At 41.5% G+C, this 18,389-nt stretch overlaps 1 non-coding gene across 1 annotated transcript; it reads right to left on the bottom strand.

The window, feature by feature from the left end:
• Positions 1-13,897: 13,897 nt before the first annotated feature.
• LOC147344069 (U6 spliceosomal RNA) lies at positions 13,898-14,003 on the bottom strand. The gene has a single exon (XR_015155906.1). It is a non-coding gene; the product is annotated as a U6 spliceosomal RNA (small nuclear RNA).
• Between the last annotated feature and the right edge of the window lie 4,386 nt (positions 14,004-18,389).

Here is an 18,389-nt window from a genome sequence, read left to right as displayed (position 1 = left end):
GAGTAGCTATTACCTTGTGAAGTTTTAGTTTCCATTCTTTGGGTATGTATATGTGTGCATGCATGCGTGTGTGTGTACAAGGCTGTAATGTAAAAGATATTTCTTACAGTTGGTTTATGACCTCCCTCTCTAAAAAAAAAAGAAGAGAGAAAAAGAAAATACCACCCTACAGGATGTTAAAGATCTTCACCCATCCCAAGAATCTGAAATGGCAGAGAAAGGTTGATCTCAATTCTAGTCAATTTCATTTACCGATTGAGGGCAGCAGTCAGGCCTATTGCAACATCATCTCTGTTATTTACTAGCTGTGTGACCTTGGGCAAGTTGCTTAACTTCTCTGTGCCTCATTTTCCACACTGGTAAAATGGAGGTAAGACTTTTTTTTTTTTTTGCAGTAAATTTGTGTTGCTTATCTATTTTGATTTATTTTTTGGCCATGCCACAAGGCCTGTGGGATTTATTTCCTCTGCGTGCATGTGTGCTAAGCCACTTCAGTTGTGTCCAACTCTTTTCGATTCCGTGGACTGTAGCCCACCAGGCTCCTCTGTCCAGGCTCCTCCTTGTCCTGGGATTCTCCAGGCAAGAATACTGGAGTGGGTTTCCGTGCCCACCTCCAGAGGATCTTCCCAACCCAGGGATCGAACTGGCTTCTCTTACACCTCCTGCGTTGGCAGGCAAGTTCTTTACCACTAGCAGTGGTAAGGAGTGGCAACAGAATCTAACCCAGGCATTCTGACTCTGATGCCCAAGGTACTGGTCACTACTGGACACTGCTCTCTAAAGGACATGTGGGTTACTGGATGTTGCTTTGGCGACTCCTAGTGCCTCACTGGTGGCGCCAGTGGTAAAGAACCTGCCTGCCCATGCAGGAGACATAAGAGACACGGATTCGATCCCTGGGTCAGGAAGATCACCTGGAGAAAGGCATGGAAACCCACTCCAGTATTCTTGCCTGGAGAATCCCATGGACAGAGGAGCTTGGTGGGCTACAGTCCATGGGGTCGCAAAGAGTCGGACATGACTGAAGGGACTAAGCGCTCAAGTCTACAGTTGCCTCACTGACTAGGCAGTGCTATTGAACTACAGTTCCCAGCATGCAACAGGCCTACCTTCTTAACCCCTTCCTCACTAAAAGTTACTCTCAGTCTTGGGTAAGAAGTTTTTTAATGGCATATATGATGAAATCCGGTTTCCCTAAATCATGATTATGCAATGGAAGCATGAATGCAGATATCAGTGGGAGCTGATAGAGGAGAAGGTAAGATTCTAGGTTAAAATATCCTCTGCAGTTTTTAGTGTTTGAAGGAAAACATTGGAGATTATCATGGGAAGGGCTGTTTTTAATTTAGAAATGTGTACTGGGAAAATGGCAATAAGGGTGTTTAAAGCACCCATTCTCAAACTCGGCTGCACTTCAGAATCACCTAGAGAATTAAAAAAGATACTTAATACTCAGGTTACATTTCTAGAGGTTCTGATATGATTAGTCTAAAGTGTAACCTGGACCTCGAGACTTTAAAAATCGCATTAAATTCTAAAGTACAGCAAATATTTCCCTTGTATTTGAAGGGAAATATTCAGATTTGGTCATAAAGATGAATCAAATTGTAACTAGCTCAAGGAAGCTTTAAGAAAAAAGAGGGAGACAGATTAGACTCTAAAAGCAGTGGTTCTCAGCTCTGGCTATACATTAGGATCACTTAGGAAATGGTTGTTTTTTTTTGTTTGATTTTTTAATACAGATATCTAACCCCAGACTAATTGAATTAAAATCTTTGGGGATTTATTGTAGTGCTGAAGCAGCCCCAGAACAGTGGTTCTCAAAGTGTGTTCTCAGATCAGCAGCATCAGCATCACCCAGAAACTGGTTAGAGATACAAATTCTTGGGTTTCTGGGGTGGGGCCCAGCAATCTGTGTTTTCACAAGGCTTCTGGGTGATTCTGATACACTTTCAATTTTTGAGAACCCCTGCTTTGGGTAAACTCCAGGCTGGAACCTGGTTTGACATGCTCGCCAGCAAGTCTAGCAAAGTGTTAGAATGTGCTTTTTCAGCCTGTTAGTGGCGCTCATGAACTACACCTCCCAGGGTCCATGCTCTGTGCCCCCTCCCCTGGAAGCCAGGCTGGTTCTCCTTAACCAACAAAATGTGGCAGAAGTGATACTGTTCCAGTGCCAGGCCAGAGTTCTAAGAAGACACAACAGCTCCTGCTTTGGGGGGTTTAAGAACCCCGAGGTGCAATGTAAGATGTCGGGCTCCTTGTGAAAAGGCCATATAGAGAGTTAGAAATTCTGAGTCTGTAAAGAGAGATCCTGTCACCTTAGCCTCCGGGCTGAGTTCAGCCCCAAATGGATCCACCAGGTGAATGCAGCCACAGAGTGAGTAACCATTGGCAAGACCAGAAGAAGAAATTTCCAACTGAGCCCAGACCAGACTGAAGAGCTGTGAGCAAATAAAATGATTGCTGTTTGAAGCCAGTAAGTTTGGGGTGGTTGGTTAATGCAGCAACAGACAAAAAAAACCAAAAAACAAAAAAAACACTGCTCAGTAAATAGTCACTGAGCTAATGTGTGAAAGTGCTATAGGAACGTGGAGCTGGAACATAGCTCTCCTTTATCAAAGGAGGAGAAACAGGAGCTGGAGAGAAAGAAGGAATATACTATCCAGCTGAGGAAGAGGGTGGCTAAGAAGGGAATTTTGACCAGAAGCCAATAATGCTGTCCTCGTGCCCAGACAGCAAACGTTCACAATGCCCAGCCAAGAGAGAAACTGTATTTTATGGAAGTATAGTTAATTTACAATATTGTGTTAGTTTCAGGTATAAAACAAAGTGATTCAGTTACCACGTATATAAATAAATATATATATATATATATATTCCTTTTCAGATTCTTTGCCATTATATGTTACCATAAGACATTGAATAGAGTTCCCTCTGCTCTACAGAAGGACCTTGTCGTTTATCCATCCTATATGTAATGGTTTGGATCTGCTAATCCTAAACTCCCAATCCATCCATTTCCCCCAAGCCCCTTCCCCACTGGCAACCACGAATCTGTTCTCTAGGTCTATAAGTATGTTTCTCTTTCATAAATTCATTTATGCCATACTTTAGACTCCATATGTAAGTGATATCAAATGGTATTTGCTTTTCTCTTCCTGAATTACTTCACTTAGTACGATAATCTCTAGGTCCATCCATGTTGCTATAAATGGCATAATTTCATCCATTCTCTTATGACTGAGTAATATTCCATCGTATGTATGAACCACATCCCCTTTATCCATTTCTCTGTCGGTGGACATTTAGGTTGTTTCCATGTCTTGGCTGCTGTGAATGATGCCACTATGGCCACTGGGATGCGTGTATCTTTCCAAATTACAGTTTTCTCTGGATATATGCTCAGGAGAGGGACTGCAGGATCATATGGCAACTCTATTTTCAATTTTTTGAGGAACCTTTGTAGTGCCACACCAATTTACCTTCCCACCAACAATGTGAGAGGTTTCCCAAAGGTGTTAACTCTAGCTGCCACATATTGAATACTGATTATGTGCCAGGCATATAGATAAAGCATTTCCCCTATATTAGTGTTCACTAACAATATTATATATTTATAATATATATTGTACATATAATATACATTACATAATATATAAATAACAATATTGTATTATATAATTATGTATTTGAATAATATATTGCTTCTTCTCAACAAGTTTGTATGGTAAGTATTATTATCACCCCATTTTACAGATAAGGAGATGAAAGTCATATAGCTACTATTAATTGGGACTCAACCCATATTTGTCTGATTCCCAAATTTAAGCTTTTAAGCCCACAGTAGGGCCAACCTATTCAGAAAAACTGTGAGTAGCTCAGTTTCGAAAGGTGATAACAGAGAAGAGTTACTACCTGCCATTGATTGCAAATAAAATGTGCTGTTTTTAGCACAGGAATGCATCTCCAATTTTAGGATAGAGGTCAATGGAAAAATAGACTGCATATTATAGCTAAATATAGATGTGATGGTAGATCACATCTATTTGGTAAAACAAAGGAAACTAGTAGTTAATCTTAGGCCCAGCCATCTGTAATGAAGAGTAGGTAGACACTTAGGCATTCTGAGAAACTTAGCCACAACTTCTCAATCCCAGAAGTGCGATACTTAAGCAGAGTTAAGAAAAGACAGGCCAGATGCAAGCCAGAGCAGGAGAGCTTTTCTGGCCTGAAGCTCTTCAAGACTACAGAAAGGTTTTCTTTTACCACTTCTTTTAAAATTGTTCTGACTGACTGTGTGGATCACAATAAACTGTGGGAAATTCTGAAAGAGATGGGAATACCAGACCACCTGACCTGCCTCTTGAGAAATCTGTATGCAGGTCAGGAAACAACAGTTAGAACTGGACATGGAACAACAGACTGGTTCCAAATAGGAAAAGGAGTATGTCAAGGCTGTATATTGTCACCCTGCTTATTTAACTTTTATGCAGAGTACATCATGAGAAACGCTGGACTGGAAGAAACACAAGCTGGAATCAAGATTGCTGGGAGAAATATCAATAACCTCAGATATGCAGATGACACCACCCTTATGGCAGAAGGTGAAGAGAAACTAAAGAGCCTCTTGATGAAAGTGAAAGTGGAGAGTGAAAAAGTTGGCTTAAAGCTCAACATTCAGAAAACAAAAATCATGGCATTTGGTCCCATCACTTCATGGCAAATAGATGGGGAAACAGTGGAAACAGTGTCAGACTTTATTTTTTGGGGCTCCAAGATCACTGCAGATGGTGACTGCAGCCATGAAATTAAAAGACGCTTACTCTTTGGAAGGAAAGTTATGACCAACCTAGATAGCATATTCAAAAGCAGAGACATTACTTTGCCAACAAGGGTCCGTCTAGTCAAGCCTATGGTTTTTCCTGTGGTCATGTATGGATGTGAGAGTTGGACTGTGAAGAAAGCTGAGCACCGAAGAATTGATGCTTTTGAACTGTGGTGTTGGAGAAGACTCTTGAGAGTCCCTTGGACTGCAAGGAGATCCAACCAGTCCATTCTGAAGGAGATCAGCCCTGGGATTTCTTTGGAGCGAATGATGCTAAAGCTGAAACTCCGGTACTTTGGCCACCTCATGCAAAGAGTTGACTCATTGGAAAAGACTCTGCTGCTGGGAGGGATTGGGGGCAGGAGGAGAAGGGGACGACCGAGAATGAAATGGCTAGATGGCGTCACTGACTTGATGGACGTGAGTCTGAGTGAACTCCGGGAGTTGGTGTTGGACAGGGAGGCCTGGCGTGCTGCAATTCACGGGGTCGCAAAGAGTCAGACACGACTGAGCGACTGAACTGACTGACATAAGCTTCAGTTTCTTGTGTAGGAAGCATCTCACTTCCTTTATCAATTCAAGATGCCAACGTTTCCTTGGTGTATCAGAGCCAAGTACAAGGGAGGGAAAGTCAGTGGGCTCCTAGGGGGCTTGGAGTTATTTATCTGCCCACTTTTGATTTCTCTTCATTCCTTAGTTAAACTTATACTTGTGAATACACCACTGTGCACCAAGCAGTGGGGAAGACAAGGTAACACAAGACAAAGTCTCCGTCTTCAGAGAGTTCTGTAAACCCACGAGCTAGAAGCAAATGGAATGAATACTTGGATTACAGGATTGCAGACAGGAACTTCCCTGATGGTCCACTGACTAAGGAACTTCCCAGGTGGCACTAGTGATAAAGAATCCGCCTGCCATTGCAGGAGACATAAGAGACCCAGGTTCAATCTCTGGATCAGGAAGATCCCCTGGAGTGGGGCATGGCAACCCACTCCAGTATTCTTGCCTGGAGAATCCCGTGGACAGAGGAGCTTGAAGAGCTACAGTCCACGGGGTTGAGAAGAGTCAGCCACGGCTGAGTGACTTACTAAGACTCTGTGCTCCCAAGGCAGGGCTCCTGGATTGGATCCCTGGTCAGGGAACTCGATCCCACATGCTGCAACAAAGATTCTGCAAGCCACAACTAAAACCTGGCACAGCCAAATAAATATTTTTTAAAATTTTTTAAAAGATCACAGACAGCCACAGTCCCTTCTTATTCTCTCTCTGTTTATTTGGGAGGCTGCCATAGGATTGTGGAATCTGATAGATCTTAGTTCCAATCCCAATATTGCCACTCCTGGCTGTGGGTCTTGGTCAAATCACTTAACTTCTCTGGGTCTCAATTTTTTGTGTGTAAAACGAGATTAATAATGCTGACCTCACAGGCTTTTGTCAAAGGCTGGGTGAAATTCTGTCAATGAAAGCATTTGAGATGAGTATTAAAGGCTGTGATCTTATTTACTGAATTGAATTCTACGCTCCCTCCCCAGCTGGCTCTTGTCTCTGATTCTTCCTCCTCTGTTTTCTTTCCCTTTGTTGTAAGGGTACCCAAAATTTGTTTTAATTAGGTGTGGTAAGAAATGCAGGCACATGGAAGGCAGAGGCAGGCTCAAGATGGAAGGATATATATATATATATATAAAACTAGGACTGATTCAAGTTGTTGTACAGCAGAAAACAACACAACTTTGTAAAGCAATTATTCTCCGAGTAAAAGAAAAAGATATTCAGACATGGAAATGACCATCACAAAGGAAGTTGTGATCTCAGTTTCCTGAAGTATAAAACAGGAGGCATGGCACACCATGCAGAGGGGCCGGATGGGGAGGCACTAGGGTTGGTCAGGAGGCAGAAGAAGTGAAGAAATATGTGGACAAGAGCTTTACTGCACTAGTTTGAATAACCTCAGTGGGCTTTGGGGCATCAGAGCTCTCTCTAATAATCTGGTACCTGTCCCTGAGTTGATTAGTGGTCCGGGAGGTGAGAGCCCAGCAGAGGAGGTTGTTGGAAATATTGACTCTGCGTTGGTTGGTTTGCATGTGAAAGATTTGTTCACAGGTGAGTCATTTACTATCTCTAGGAATTGGCTATCCCTGGGAGGAGATCTCCAATCTCCTCTCTCTCTCCTATCTCCTGCAGTCTCTCCAAAGTCAACAAGGGCCCGGATGTCAAACTATCAGAATAAAGAAAATAAAAAGACATACTTAATATCCCTTTGTAGCCACTCCTCAGTAGGAAGCAACTGACTGGGCTCTAAGAGAACTGGGAGCAGCATGGAGGCTGCTGGGTAACCACCCCATTAGGAGTGGGGGTCTGCAAGGAAGAGAGAAGGAGGGTCAGTGAACCCAGTGGAATTTCAGCCCAGGCACTACCTAGTTTACCAAGATTTCAAGCCCATCACAGAGTGAAACCTAAGTCAACAGGATGAAGGCAGCAAAGTATACTGCTCATGAAAACCTCCTTGAAGGCAGGACCCACGATTTATTTTTTTATTCCCTTGGTTGAATAATCATTCAATAGGAAAAGCAGCTAAAATGGCCCTATGAAAGAGAAAAGAGAACTGTGGACTGGTACTTTACTTCTTAAAAAAACAAAACAAGACTTTATTTTGCTCAATTTCTATTCCCAAAGGTTAAGTATACTGAATTTACATATTTTCATAATTGTCTTCAGTTTTTAGTAGAAACAGAATTAGCCGTGGATTGGAGACCATCGCTTATGTCCCCAAAGGAAGAGCCCCTTCTGGCTCATGCTGGTGGAAGAAATTGAACCAGCCATGCTTTCTTTCCCTGGTTAAATTTTCAGGGGAGGCAAAAGGGTGTAATTGATGATGAAGGTGATGATGATGATGATGATTAACATTGATGACGACTTAACACATTTATAATGTGCCAGTCACTGTTGTAGGCACTTTTGAACCATTACTCCATTTAATCATAACATACATAGTTTGGCTATTATTGACTCCCAGTTTATCAATGAGTTACCTAAGGCACAGAGGCTAGGCAGCCAACCTCCAAGATTAAGAGGTTAATCTTAGACTCTAACCTGAGGCATTCCATGCTCTTAATCACTCCACAGCACTGTCTCCTTCCTTCAGAGTGGTTTCTGCAAACAAAGATGATCTTATTCACACCATTGCAGGCGAGAGCTGCGTAAATACAGAATCCCAGTGGGGTGATGTGTATTGAGCCTTTGTGCTAGCCCGGGTGTGTAACCGGGATTGATCCTTGGAAGAGCTGTGGCATATGGAAAGTTTGTCTCTGGGGCATGGAAGGAAGAAAAATGGGCTAAGATCTGGTCTGTCATGGGTGAGTTGTGTGTCCTTGGGCACAGCTCTTGACATCTTGTTTTCAAAGGAAGCTGTTGGGCATGATGATCTTTAAGGGTCCCGTCTATGTCAACTGCCTCTGACAGAAATCCTACCGGAGGCTAAATTATTGGAAAGGCAAGGAGAGTGTTGAGTAGGTTCTTGAACATCCAAACATGAGTAGATAATAGCTGTTTGGGTGCCCTGCATGTCTGCTCAGTTGCTCAGTCATGTCCGATTCTTTGTGATCACATGGGCTGTAGCCTACCAGGCTCCTCTGTCCATGGGATTTCCCTGGTAAGAATACTGGAGTGGATTGCCAGGGGAGCTTCCTGACCCAAGGATCAAACCTGCATCTCCTGCATCTCGTGGATTGGCAGGCATATTCTTTACACTGGGCCATCTGGGAAGCCCTATTTGGGTGCCCTGAGGAACCTAGCACTTAGTTGCCTGCTGATTTATGTTGCACCATATGCCTGCAGCTGGCGAATGGATAATATCACTCACAGTTATTCATAGATGCTCAGAAAACCTGAAAAGAAGAAAGGAATAAGTATTTAGTGAGAAAAATATTACAGGAGACACTGGGGAGAGGAGGGTAAAGAGGGCAGACTTTTCATTGTTTTGGTCTCAGAATACGACAGTGGATATCGACTAAAGACAGTACTGCCCTCTTAGGAAGTGTTTGGAAATGGAGAAGGGCACTTCTGCTCTCACCCTGGCTGCAGTTGTTGGACTGAAAACGCTAACATCCTGAAACTCTTGGGACCTCCACCACACACACAAGGAAGAATTGTCCAGGCCAGAATGCTTGGAGCGTTCCCACTGAGGAAGAATAAAAGAAGTTCTCAGAGTGGGGAACATAAAAAACTTCTTTGTGCATTTTTCTGAACATTAATCAATAATCCATTAACTCAGGGAAGCTGAATGCTCTTCACACAGAATCCAGAACAAACTGACAGATTTAAGAACTCTGGAGAGGCTGCTTGGCCTCGGACAAGGCATTTCATTTCCTCGGTCCTCAGTTTCTCCATCCTTATAGCACTAACATTCTATAACTTCCTAATTCCTGTCATCAGAAAGGAGAAACACTTTGTAAAAATCAAGGCTTGGAAAGCCTTTGTTTTTCTCATTTTGTGTATGGTAGATACCATACTGCGATTAACCAAAATGCATAGGGCAAAGTTTAAATATGAAATATGCAGATGCATACTTTATTGACTGTACCAACTATAGTTAATAACACTGTGTTGTGCATTTGGAAGGTTCTAAGAGAGTAGATCTTGTAAGCTCTTATCACAGGAAAAACATTTTTGTAACTATGTATAGTGACAGATGTTAACTAGGCTTCTTGTGGTGATCATTTTGCAGTATATACAAATATGGAATCATGTTATACACTTGAAACCAGACAACTTTATGTCAATTATTTCTCAATTTTAAAAAAAGTATACAGAAGCAAATGATCCCAGAAGATTTTTGATAAAGTATGATTTTAACTATGTAGCATGTTCTCTGGAGATATATTTGAATTTTTCAGAACCAAACAATCAAAGTGCATACAAAACCATGGTAGGGCACCCTTCCTACTGGCTTTAAAAAAAAAAGATGTTAGGACATGAAACAAGCCTAATTCTATGTTTCAAGCAAGGTGAATATAATTGGGCCGGAAGGCAGTGAGTCTGAGAAGTGTTGCCCAGAGAGGGCCTTGTTTATTAGAATGTAAAGTTGAAAATATGATTATTCTTCTTCCTTCTTCTTCTACTTTATGCCTGAATTATTCCCCAAATACTTATCAGTAGTTATTTTTTTCTTAAAAGAGACACTCCTTCATTCTTTCAAGGAGACTATTGACTGCTTTTTTTGTTTGTTTTGCTTTATGATTCTGAAATTAAGAGAAAAAGCATGTAACTCAACTGCTCATGCTGGAGACTTAAACTTCATGATGCTGGATTTCAGACTTGCTTGTTTTGTCTTATCCCTTTTGACAGGCTCAGTTTTACTTGGCTTTATGCTCTCATTCTGGAAGAACTAAGAGCTTTACATTGCTGCCTGTGACTTGTGGCCTGTATTATACTCATTTGTTTCAGTAGAAGTGATGACCCAAAAAGGTTGGAATTTGACCCCAGAAAACAAGAAGGGAATGACAGAACTGTTTTGTTTTTTTTTAATTAATTAATTTTTATTGGAGTATAGTTGCTTTACACTGTTATGTTAGTTTCTACTATACAGCAAAATGAATCAGCCATACATATACATATATCCCCTCCATCTGGGGCTTCCTTCCCATTCAAGTCATCACAGTACATTGAATAGAGTTCCTTGTACCATACCTAGGTTCTTATTAGGCATCTATTTCATGTGTGTGTGTTAGTCACTCAGTCATATCGACTCTTTGTGACCCCACTGACTGCAGCCCACCAGGCTCCTCATCCATGGCATTCTCCAGGCAAGAATACTGGAGTGGGTTGCCATGCATTTCTCCAGGGGATCTTCCCAACCCAGGGATTGAACCAGGATCTCCTGCATGGCCCGCAGATTCTTTACCATTTGAGCTACCCAGGAAGCCCTATAGATACTATCATTTTACACATAGTATCAATAGTGTATATGTGTCAATCCCCATCTCCTAATTCTTCCCACCTCTACTTGACCTACTTGAGCCCAGCTTGAGCCACTAGGACTCAAAACTTGCAAAGAAGGCAAAGAGAGGGCAGTCTGTCTTCTCAGTGTCAGAATGAAACACTCTACCAGGACTACCAAGAATTATTGAATGATCTAGGCTGAAGAGTGGACCTTTGCTTGAGTTTCTGTTTACTATTGGCCAAAGGCCACTTTCAACCCACTCCAGTGTTCTTGCCTGGAGAATCCCAAGGACGGGGGAGCCTGATGGGCTGCCGTCTATGGAGTCGCACAGAGTCGGACACGACTGAAGTGACTTAGCATAGCATAGCAAAGGCCACTTTGAAGTTACATCAGAACCTATAAACTTGTACCCAGTAGAGATATAAATGAATTCTGAAAGGTAGAAATAATAATCCTCAAGTTATGGTTCTATTGCTTGTAGGGCAAGCAATTTTGTGTCTAATCCAACCATCTTATGTCAACAGTCTTTCCTCAATGCTATGTAATTGCAATTCCTCTAATTCTCTTTGGAATCAGTTTTACTACCCTTCACTAATGAATTTAATAAATCTCCAACATGTGTTCATTCTATGTTTAAGAGTCATATTTTTGACTTATTGAAGAGTATACTTTGACAAGTCCAAAGAATTCTAGTATTTCTAGAATATAAAGATCATACTTTAAGGTATACAAGGCCTTCTTGGATTGTAATTTGCTTTTTTATTTATAGGTTTTATCTGTTTCCATATTAGCAGTTTTAAAGCACAAAGGTTCAAGAAGCACACTAATCTGTTGGTTACAGAGGAATATGATTCCCTCAGTGGGCAGAACAAACCTGAAGCCAAATGTCAGGTTGGTTTTCACCTTTTATTTACTCCTTCTCACCTTCCCACCTTGTCATAACTGACTGATAAAGCCCTTTAATCTGAATTTATTATTCCAGCTCTTTGTTTCAGATGGTAGGAAGTGTCTGATAGATTACAAAGTATGATTGATAGCAAGAGATTCTTCCAAGACCAATTGTTTTGAAATAGGTGATAGAGCTTTAACCTAGTGGATTTTGGAATGTAGTTCTTAGGCTTATCATGGACTTCTCTAAACTCTCCCTCTCCCTGCTTCTTCTCCCCATAAACACCCTTCAGCCAGAACAACTCCATTTATATGCTGAGATTCAGGTAAGGTTTCATTTGAATGATCAATTTCTTAGGAGATGTATTTAATCCAAAGAAATGAAGTATTAATCATGGTGGAGGCAATCATGGTGTTGTGGAAAGAGTCCTGAAGCCAGGACACATGATAAGTCTTTGCTTTGCCCTTTACACCTGTGTAATCTTGTACAGATGATTTCACAGGGTCTTGAGGTCCATATTTATAAACCTACCTTGCAAGAGAATTGTGTGATAAGAGAGATCACATAAAGTGATGTGTGATTGTGAAGGGTTGCTATGAACAGCTTTTCAAGCATTGCCAACATGCAATAGAAATGTTTGGGGATCACAGGAGGAGCCCCTAGAACTCCTCAGCTCATGCTAATTATAATATTAATTATATGGCCACTTAGTCATATGGTTATTGATTTTAACTTTAGTGTATGAACACTTTCTTCTTCATTACCTTAAATTTTCTTTTGCACCCATCTGATTCTCCAGTTTCTAATTGAAATTTGGAAGTTTCGTGAAAACTCGACAGGAGCAGTTTTTATGAAATGTTTACTCCAGTGGAGCAGATTGTGCTGCTCATCCGAGGCAGTTCTCAAACAAATTTAACTCTCAGCCCTGTAGCCTTCATACAGAAAGACAGGGAAGGCAAAAATGGAGCTGTGATGAATGGTGCCAACTGGACAGCCTTGTGCTTCTGACTCATTTCAGAACCATTATCATGTCAATAGAAGCATCCCCTTTATCCCCATATTTTTTTATAAGGGAATGCTATTAGTAGAGCAAGGTCCAGAGAGAAGCAGCCCATTAACACTGCGATCAGGCTTAAAGACAAAAAAAGCAGAAATGGACATCCAGAGATGCCTTGGTCACTGGATAAAAGGGAAAAAGTACCATTGGAAAGATGGAAAGGAAAAGTCTATGTACCTAAAGTAGGACTGATATCACACAGTAATAAATAGCTGTTACTTGCTAAACATTACTGTCTTCCTGACACTGTGCTTATAAATAAATTATCTTGTTTGATCCTCACAATTGCCCTATTAGTCAGGGTAGGCTAACTGCCACAACAAATAATCTCCAAATCTCAGTGGCTTAATAAGGTAAAGACAAATTGATTACTCTTGTCCCCATCCTCTCCAGGACCTTGGAGTCCTTTTTTTTTTTTTTCTCATTAACCTTTTATTTTTAACTTAGTTTTACAGTAAAGAGACAGAAAAGAAGCAAATCATTAAACAAATACCATAGCTGTCAATCTTAAATTTTAAATGAGGCTCTTGTTAAACAAAGCAGTAACACTACATCCTATAATTGCGTGTTTACTTGTATATACGAGAACTGTGTGCAAAGTGCTTTTCAAACTATAAAATAAGACTTTGAAATAGAATGCAAATGATTATCCCTAGGATTTAGTTATCTCCAACTGCTTGTAATGAATCACAACTGCTTACATTCTTACTCTGCATCTTATTTACTTATATACTAAGATACGACAAAAGGAGAAGGGGGCAGCAGAGGATGAGATGGTTAGATAGCATTGCTGACTCAATGGACCTGAATTTGAACAAACTCCAAGAGATGGGGAAGGACAAAGAAGCCTGGTGTGCTGCAGTCCATGGAGTCACAAAAAGTCGGACACAACCTAGCAACTGAACAACAATGACATACTAAGAGAAAAACCACTGTTTTCTGAAACCAGATTGATAGCTAATTTTTAAAAATAATTCCCAATCCACAGGTCTAAATTTTATTTTTACATATAATTCAGTTACAGGCTTCATTTTTTCCCCTAAATAAATAGTGGACAGCTTTTAAAAAGCAAATATTAGCAGATCTCTTTAGACAGACACATTTCAATCAAGATGGGGTGTTTAAAAATCAGTTTATATATGAGAAAAAAAGGAAAGAACAGTCTTCAAGAAAGCAAATTGTGTTCTTTAAAATATGGAATGTTTCCCGGATTTGCATACCACCGTTGTACAGGGCCATGCTAATCTTCTCTGTATCATTCCAGTGTTAGTATATGTGCTGCCGAAGTGAGCACGTGGAGTTCTGTATCCTGCAGCAGGTGAAAAGAGAGGGAGAGAGTGCACAGGGGAGGAGCCCATGGGAAGGTTCTTACAGTCAAGGCCTGGATGTAGAAGGTATCACTTCTGCCCGCATTCCATCAACCGGAACTCAGTCAGATGGCCCTACCTAACTGCAAGGGAGGCTGGGAAATGTCCACTAGGCATCCAACCAAGAAGGAAAGGAAACAAGCCTTAGTGAACACTAGCCTCTTCTGTAACAATTCATTGCTCCCATTTTACAGATGAAACTGAGTTTTGGACAAGTGAAGTAACTTGCCTAATAGCACATAGCAAGTGAGTGGTAGAACCTGGATAAGTTCTTGGTATGATACATTCTTGGTAGATCCCAAGAACATGACTGCTGCTCTGCAAGACCACAGAAGTGGTGGTGATAAATTCTGATTTCTTGCCCCAAGTCTAAAATGTGGTACAAATGGCATCTTTCCAGGGTATCTTTATATCCCAAAGAAAGAATGGCTACTTTTAAAAATGTTGACCCCTCTGTATTTCCCTATGTTCATCAATTTTAGACCCACCCAAAATGGCCTTGCCTTTCTATGACATCCCAGCTCCCTGCTCCTGAATAAATTCCATGGAAATTTCTTAGTTGAATGAAGTTTGCTTCATGAAATGTCCAGCTGAATGATGGTTGCTTGACGCCAAGATTACCCAGTACCTCACTGAGGAGAAGGCTCAGGCTGGTGCTGTGCTAATGGGGAGCAGTGTGAGGGGTAGATGCCTGGGCAGGCCCCTCACTGGGGAATCATCATGTATGTTGGACTCACAGATTTCAGGGCTGGCTGCTGGATTGGTGTCCACCATGAGGAGCCACTAGAGGAAAATGATTACAGAATGGGAAATAATACTTTGAATGGCAGGCTAAGTATGGCATCTTTGTCAAGCCTTTCATTGTGACAGAAGGAGACTTCCCTGACTATGGGTTGGATAAGATGTGACGCCCAAGGAAGGACACACCCCTGCCCCAGGTTCTGACCATCCATCAGCCCCTCCCTGTGTGTACCCATAACCCTCTTCCCTGACCCCATTTCTATTTTATTCACCTTTCCCTTGCCATTGTTTTTTGAGACCTGTGCATTCAACATGCCAGAAACCTGGGGTCAAAAACCTAGTCTGTCTTTAGTGATACTATTTGTTTTCCTAGTTTGTCCATCTCCACTTCCTCCTCCCCATCCTTGGGGTTCTGTTCAAGTGTTATCTCCTTGAACTCAAACTTGGAGATTTTAGGCTCTTCAGAGAAAATAGACTCAGGAAAGGGTTCTGGAAAAAGTATAAAGCGGATGCTGGTCCTGCTGATCCAATCACCAGGTACTGTGGACATGCCTTAGGGACAAGGTTGCTCTGTGTGTATGAGTGTGTGTAAACTGAAAGCTCTGTACCACACGTATGCTGTAACACCAGAAACACAGGTCTGTTTGATGCAGAGGGGTGGGCATGGACCCAGAGAAAGGCACCATCTCTCAACGCTCCCTAAGCATCTCTTAGGGATATCAGTAATTGTCTGTTTTGCTGTTGTAGCAATATCCAAAATGAACAGATGCTCGCTCTAGACAACTGACCTTTACTCCTTTACATTAATGTGAAGCAGTGCAGACAGCAGAGCCCCTTGGTACACTGACCCGACTTTCTGGTTTCTTCTTCTGTCAGGCAACATTAACTAATTAACAGTTAATAGGTTAAGTACTTTGGACTCTGTTCTCCTGGAGCTCTTGTCCTTATTCCGGTCTCAGAATCTCTCCTTTGTGGGCATCTGGCTTTGTTAGAGGGAATTCAAAAGCAGTTTAACATTTCCCCCTGAACAGAACAGCACAAATCAGTGCAGTTTAACATTTCCCCCTAAACAGAACAGCAGAAATCAGTATAGAAAGAAGGAAATTGCTACTTTGAAACCTACAAATGGAAGGATGGCTGTCTTTGTTTCACATCTATTTTCCACATGTGAGAAGCAGTCAGCTTCACTGATTATGCACTGCTGAGGATGACCTTTCCATTTTTCTGTCTCGGAAACCTGTAATTTAATGTGAAGCATCTATTGGTGGGCTGATAGTACAAAGACTTCTCAGGATAATGTGCTTGATTTTCCCCCTTGAAATCAATTCATGTTTATTAAGTGTCTTTTATGGAAGTAGCATGGAACAAGGTGCTTCACATGCATTATCTCATTTAGTCTCATGTAAGCCTCTCAGTTGCCTCTGATGTAGCGTCATTAGCCAGCGTTTTCAGACAAGATAAAAGGGAACAAGGAAATGTTCGCTCAGGGCTCTGAAAGTGCTAAATCACTTCCAGGGGATGAATACACTTACTGTCTAGTTTCTATTTGATGGATTTCAATAAAGTTTTTTAATATTAATACCTATGTCACATTTGCATAATCCTTTCAACTTTTCAAAGCACTGTCGCCTCGTTCACATGTCATTTGATGCGCATGCTCTCCTGTGCTGATGATGGTAGAGAACTATTAGATGGCATCTTTTTTTTTTTTTTAGCCTAAATCTCTGCAGAGCAGCTTGCTTTGGTTGCCATAGCTAAGGTTCAGAATGAAACCAATAGAAATCTTGCTTTCAGAAATCGAATCCACATTTTCATTTACAGGGTCTCCCTGGGAGGGTGTGATCGGTACAGCAATGCACATTGGTCCTCGCCTACCAGAGCCGATTGCCCTGGTTACATATGCCGCCTAGATTTTAGAAATTTAAGTGTCTTTACTACCCTGTCCTTGTTGGGATCTTCCTTCCAGTTTGCCCCAGTTAATGACAGCCAAAAAGAAAGAAAGAAAGAAAAATAAGAAGGAAAAAAGAGGTTTGTGTGCTTGTGCAATGAGGTGCATTTATTCTAAAAAAATCCAGAATGCAGCCTAAATGAAGTAGGGAGGGGGTGCCAGCAGATGAAGCATAAGGCAGGTGCTTACTTTCTTGCTGCATCTGGTGCCAAGTATTTGGCATAATTTTTCCCTCATTTCTAATTATTGGCACTGGTGCTTACTTTACTTTTTAGCTGAAGCATCTGAGAAGAGTCTAGGAATTGCTCTGCCTCTCTTACTTATACAGGCAGTTTTCTGACAAATATTGTAAGTGAACACAATCCTGAGGTGTTTTTGTTTGTTTTGTTTTTGCCTCAAAATAACTCATGGATTATGGAAAGAGAGATTGGCAAGTTAACATGTTATTTGATTCTGCCCAAATTGCCATGGGTCTAATTTTTAATTTGTTTCCCAAGACTTGACTCAACCTTTCAGACTCACCTGTGATTTAGATTTCAGAATTGTAGGTCTGAGCCCATAGCTTCCTCAGGTGTTTTCTTTTAAAAAGTAGGTTGTTAAATACGCCAGTTGAGGTGGCACATCCCTTTTACTATTGGACTTTTCTTCGTTAGGTGATGAAGGGAAATATTGCAAAAATATTAGATGCAAGTTATTTGATGCCCTGTCATTCTGCAAATGTTTATGAAAGGGCCTCCCTGGAGACTGAGTGGGAAAGAATCCACTTGCCAATGCAAGAGACATGGGTTTGATCCCTGGTCTGGGAAGATCCCACATGCAACTATGACTGTGCTCCACAACTACTGAGCCTGTGCCCTAGAGCCCTGAGCCACAACTGCTGAGCCCACATGCTGCAAGTACGAAGCCTGCATGCCCTAGAGCCCATGTTCTGCAGTAAATGAAGCCACCTCAATGAGAAGCCCATGCACCGAAACCAGAGTCGCCCCTGCTCGCCACAACTTGAGAAAAGCTCTCGCAGCCACAAAGACCAAGCACAACCAAACCAAATAATAAATTAGAAAAAATGTTTATGAAGAGTGAACACTGTGTCAGAACCTCATGAAGAACAAACCATTGTTGCCCCAAACAATGCCAAGAACCACGAGGCATGCAAAGATAAGGTCTTTTCCTTTCGGCAGTTTTGGTCCCTAAGAAAAGTGAGACAAGAACAAGGAGCAACACAATGCAGCTCGGAGGGGAGGAACAGCAATACGATTAAGAAAAGCACGTGGATCTATCACTTCTGATGGCAGATATAGCATAAAGGAAAAAGGTCTTCATTCCCATGCCTTAAGGTAATTTAACTGAGTGGATGTGGTTCGATTACTGTATTTGAGGTGATATTTGATTTCTATGCATTTACCTGACCTTTACCCTTTATCTCCTTCTATTGACTCTAATCTATGTGTGAATACACACACACACACACATATATATATATACATATATAAATAATTGTGTATATATACATGGCTTCCCAAGTGGTGCTAGTAGTCAAGAACCCACCTGCCAATGCAAGAGACATAAGAGACACAATTTCGATCCCTGGGTCGGGAAGATCCCCTGGAGGTGAGCATGGCGACCT

The sequence above is a fragment of the Bos grunniens genome, chromosome 26 (genome assembly GCF_055505025.1).
Source record: "Bos grunniens cultivar Pamir isolate PY7600 chromosome 26, Bosgru_T2T1.0, whole genome shotgun sequence".
NCBI classification, from domain to species: domain Eukaryota; kingdom Metazoa; phylum Chordata; class Mammalia; order Artiodactyla; family Bovidae; genus Bos; species Bos grunniens.
The sequence above is the reverse complement of the archived record's forward strand: the minus strand, read 5'-3'. Positions and strand labels throughout refer to the sequence as shown.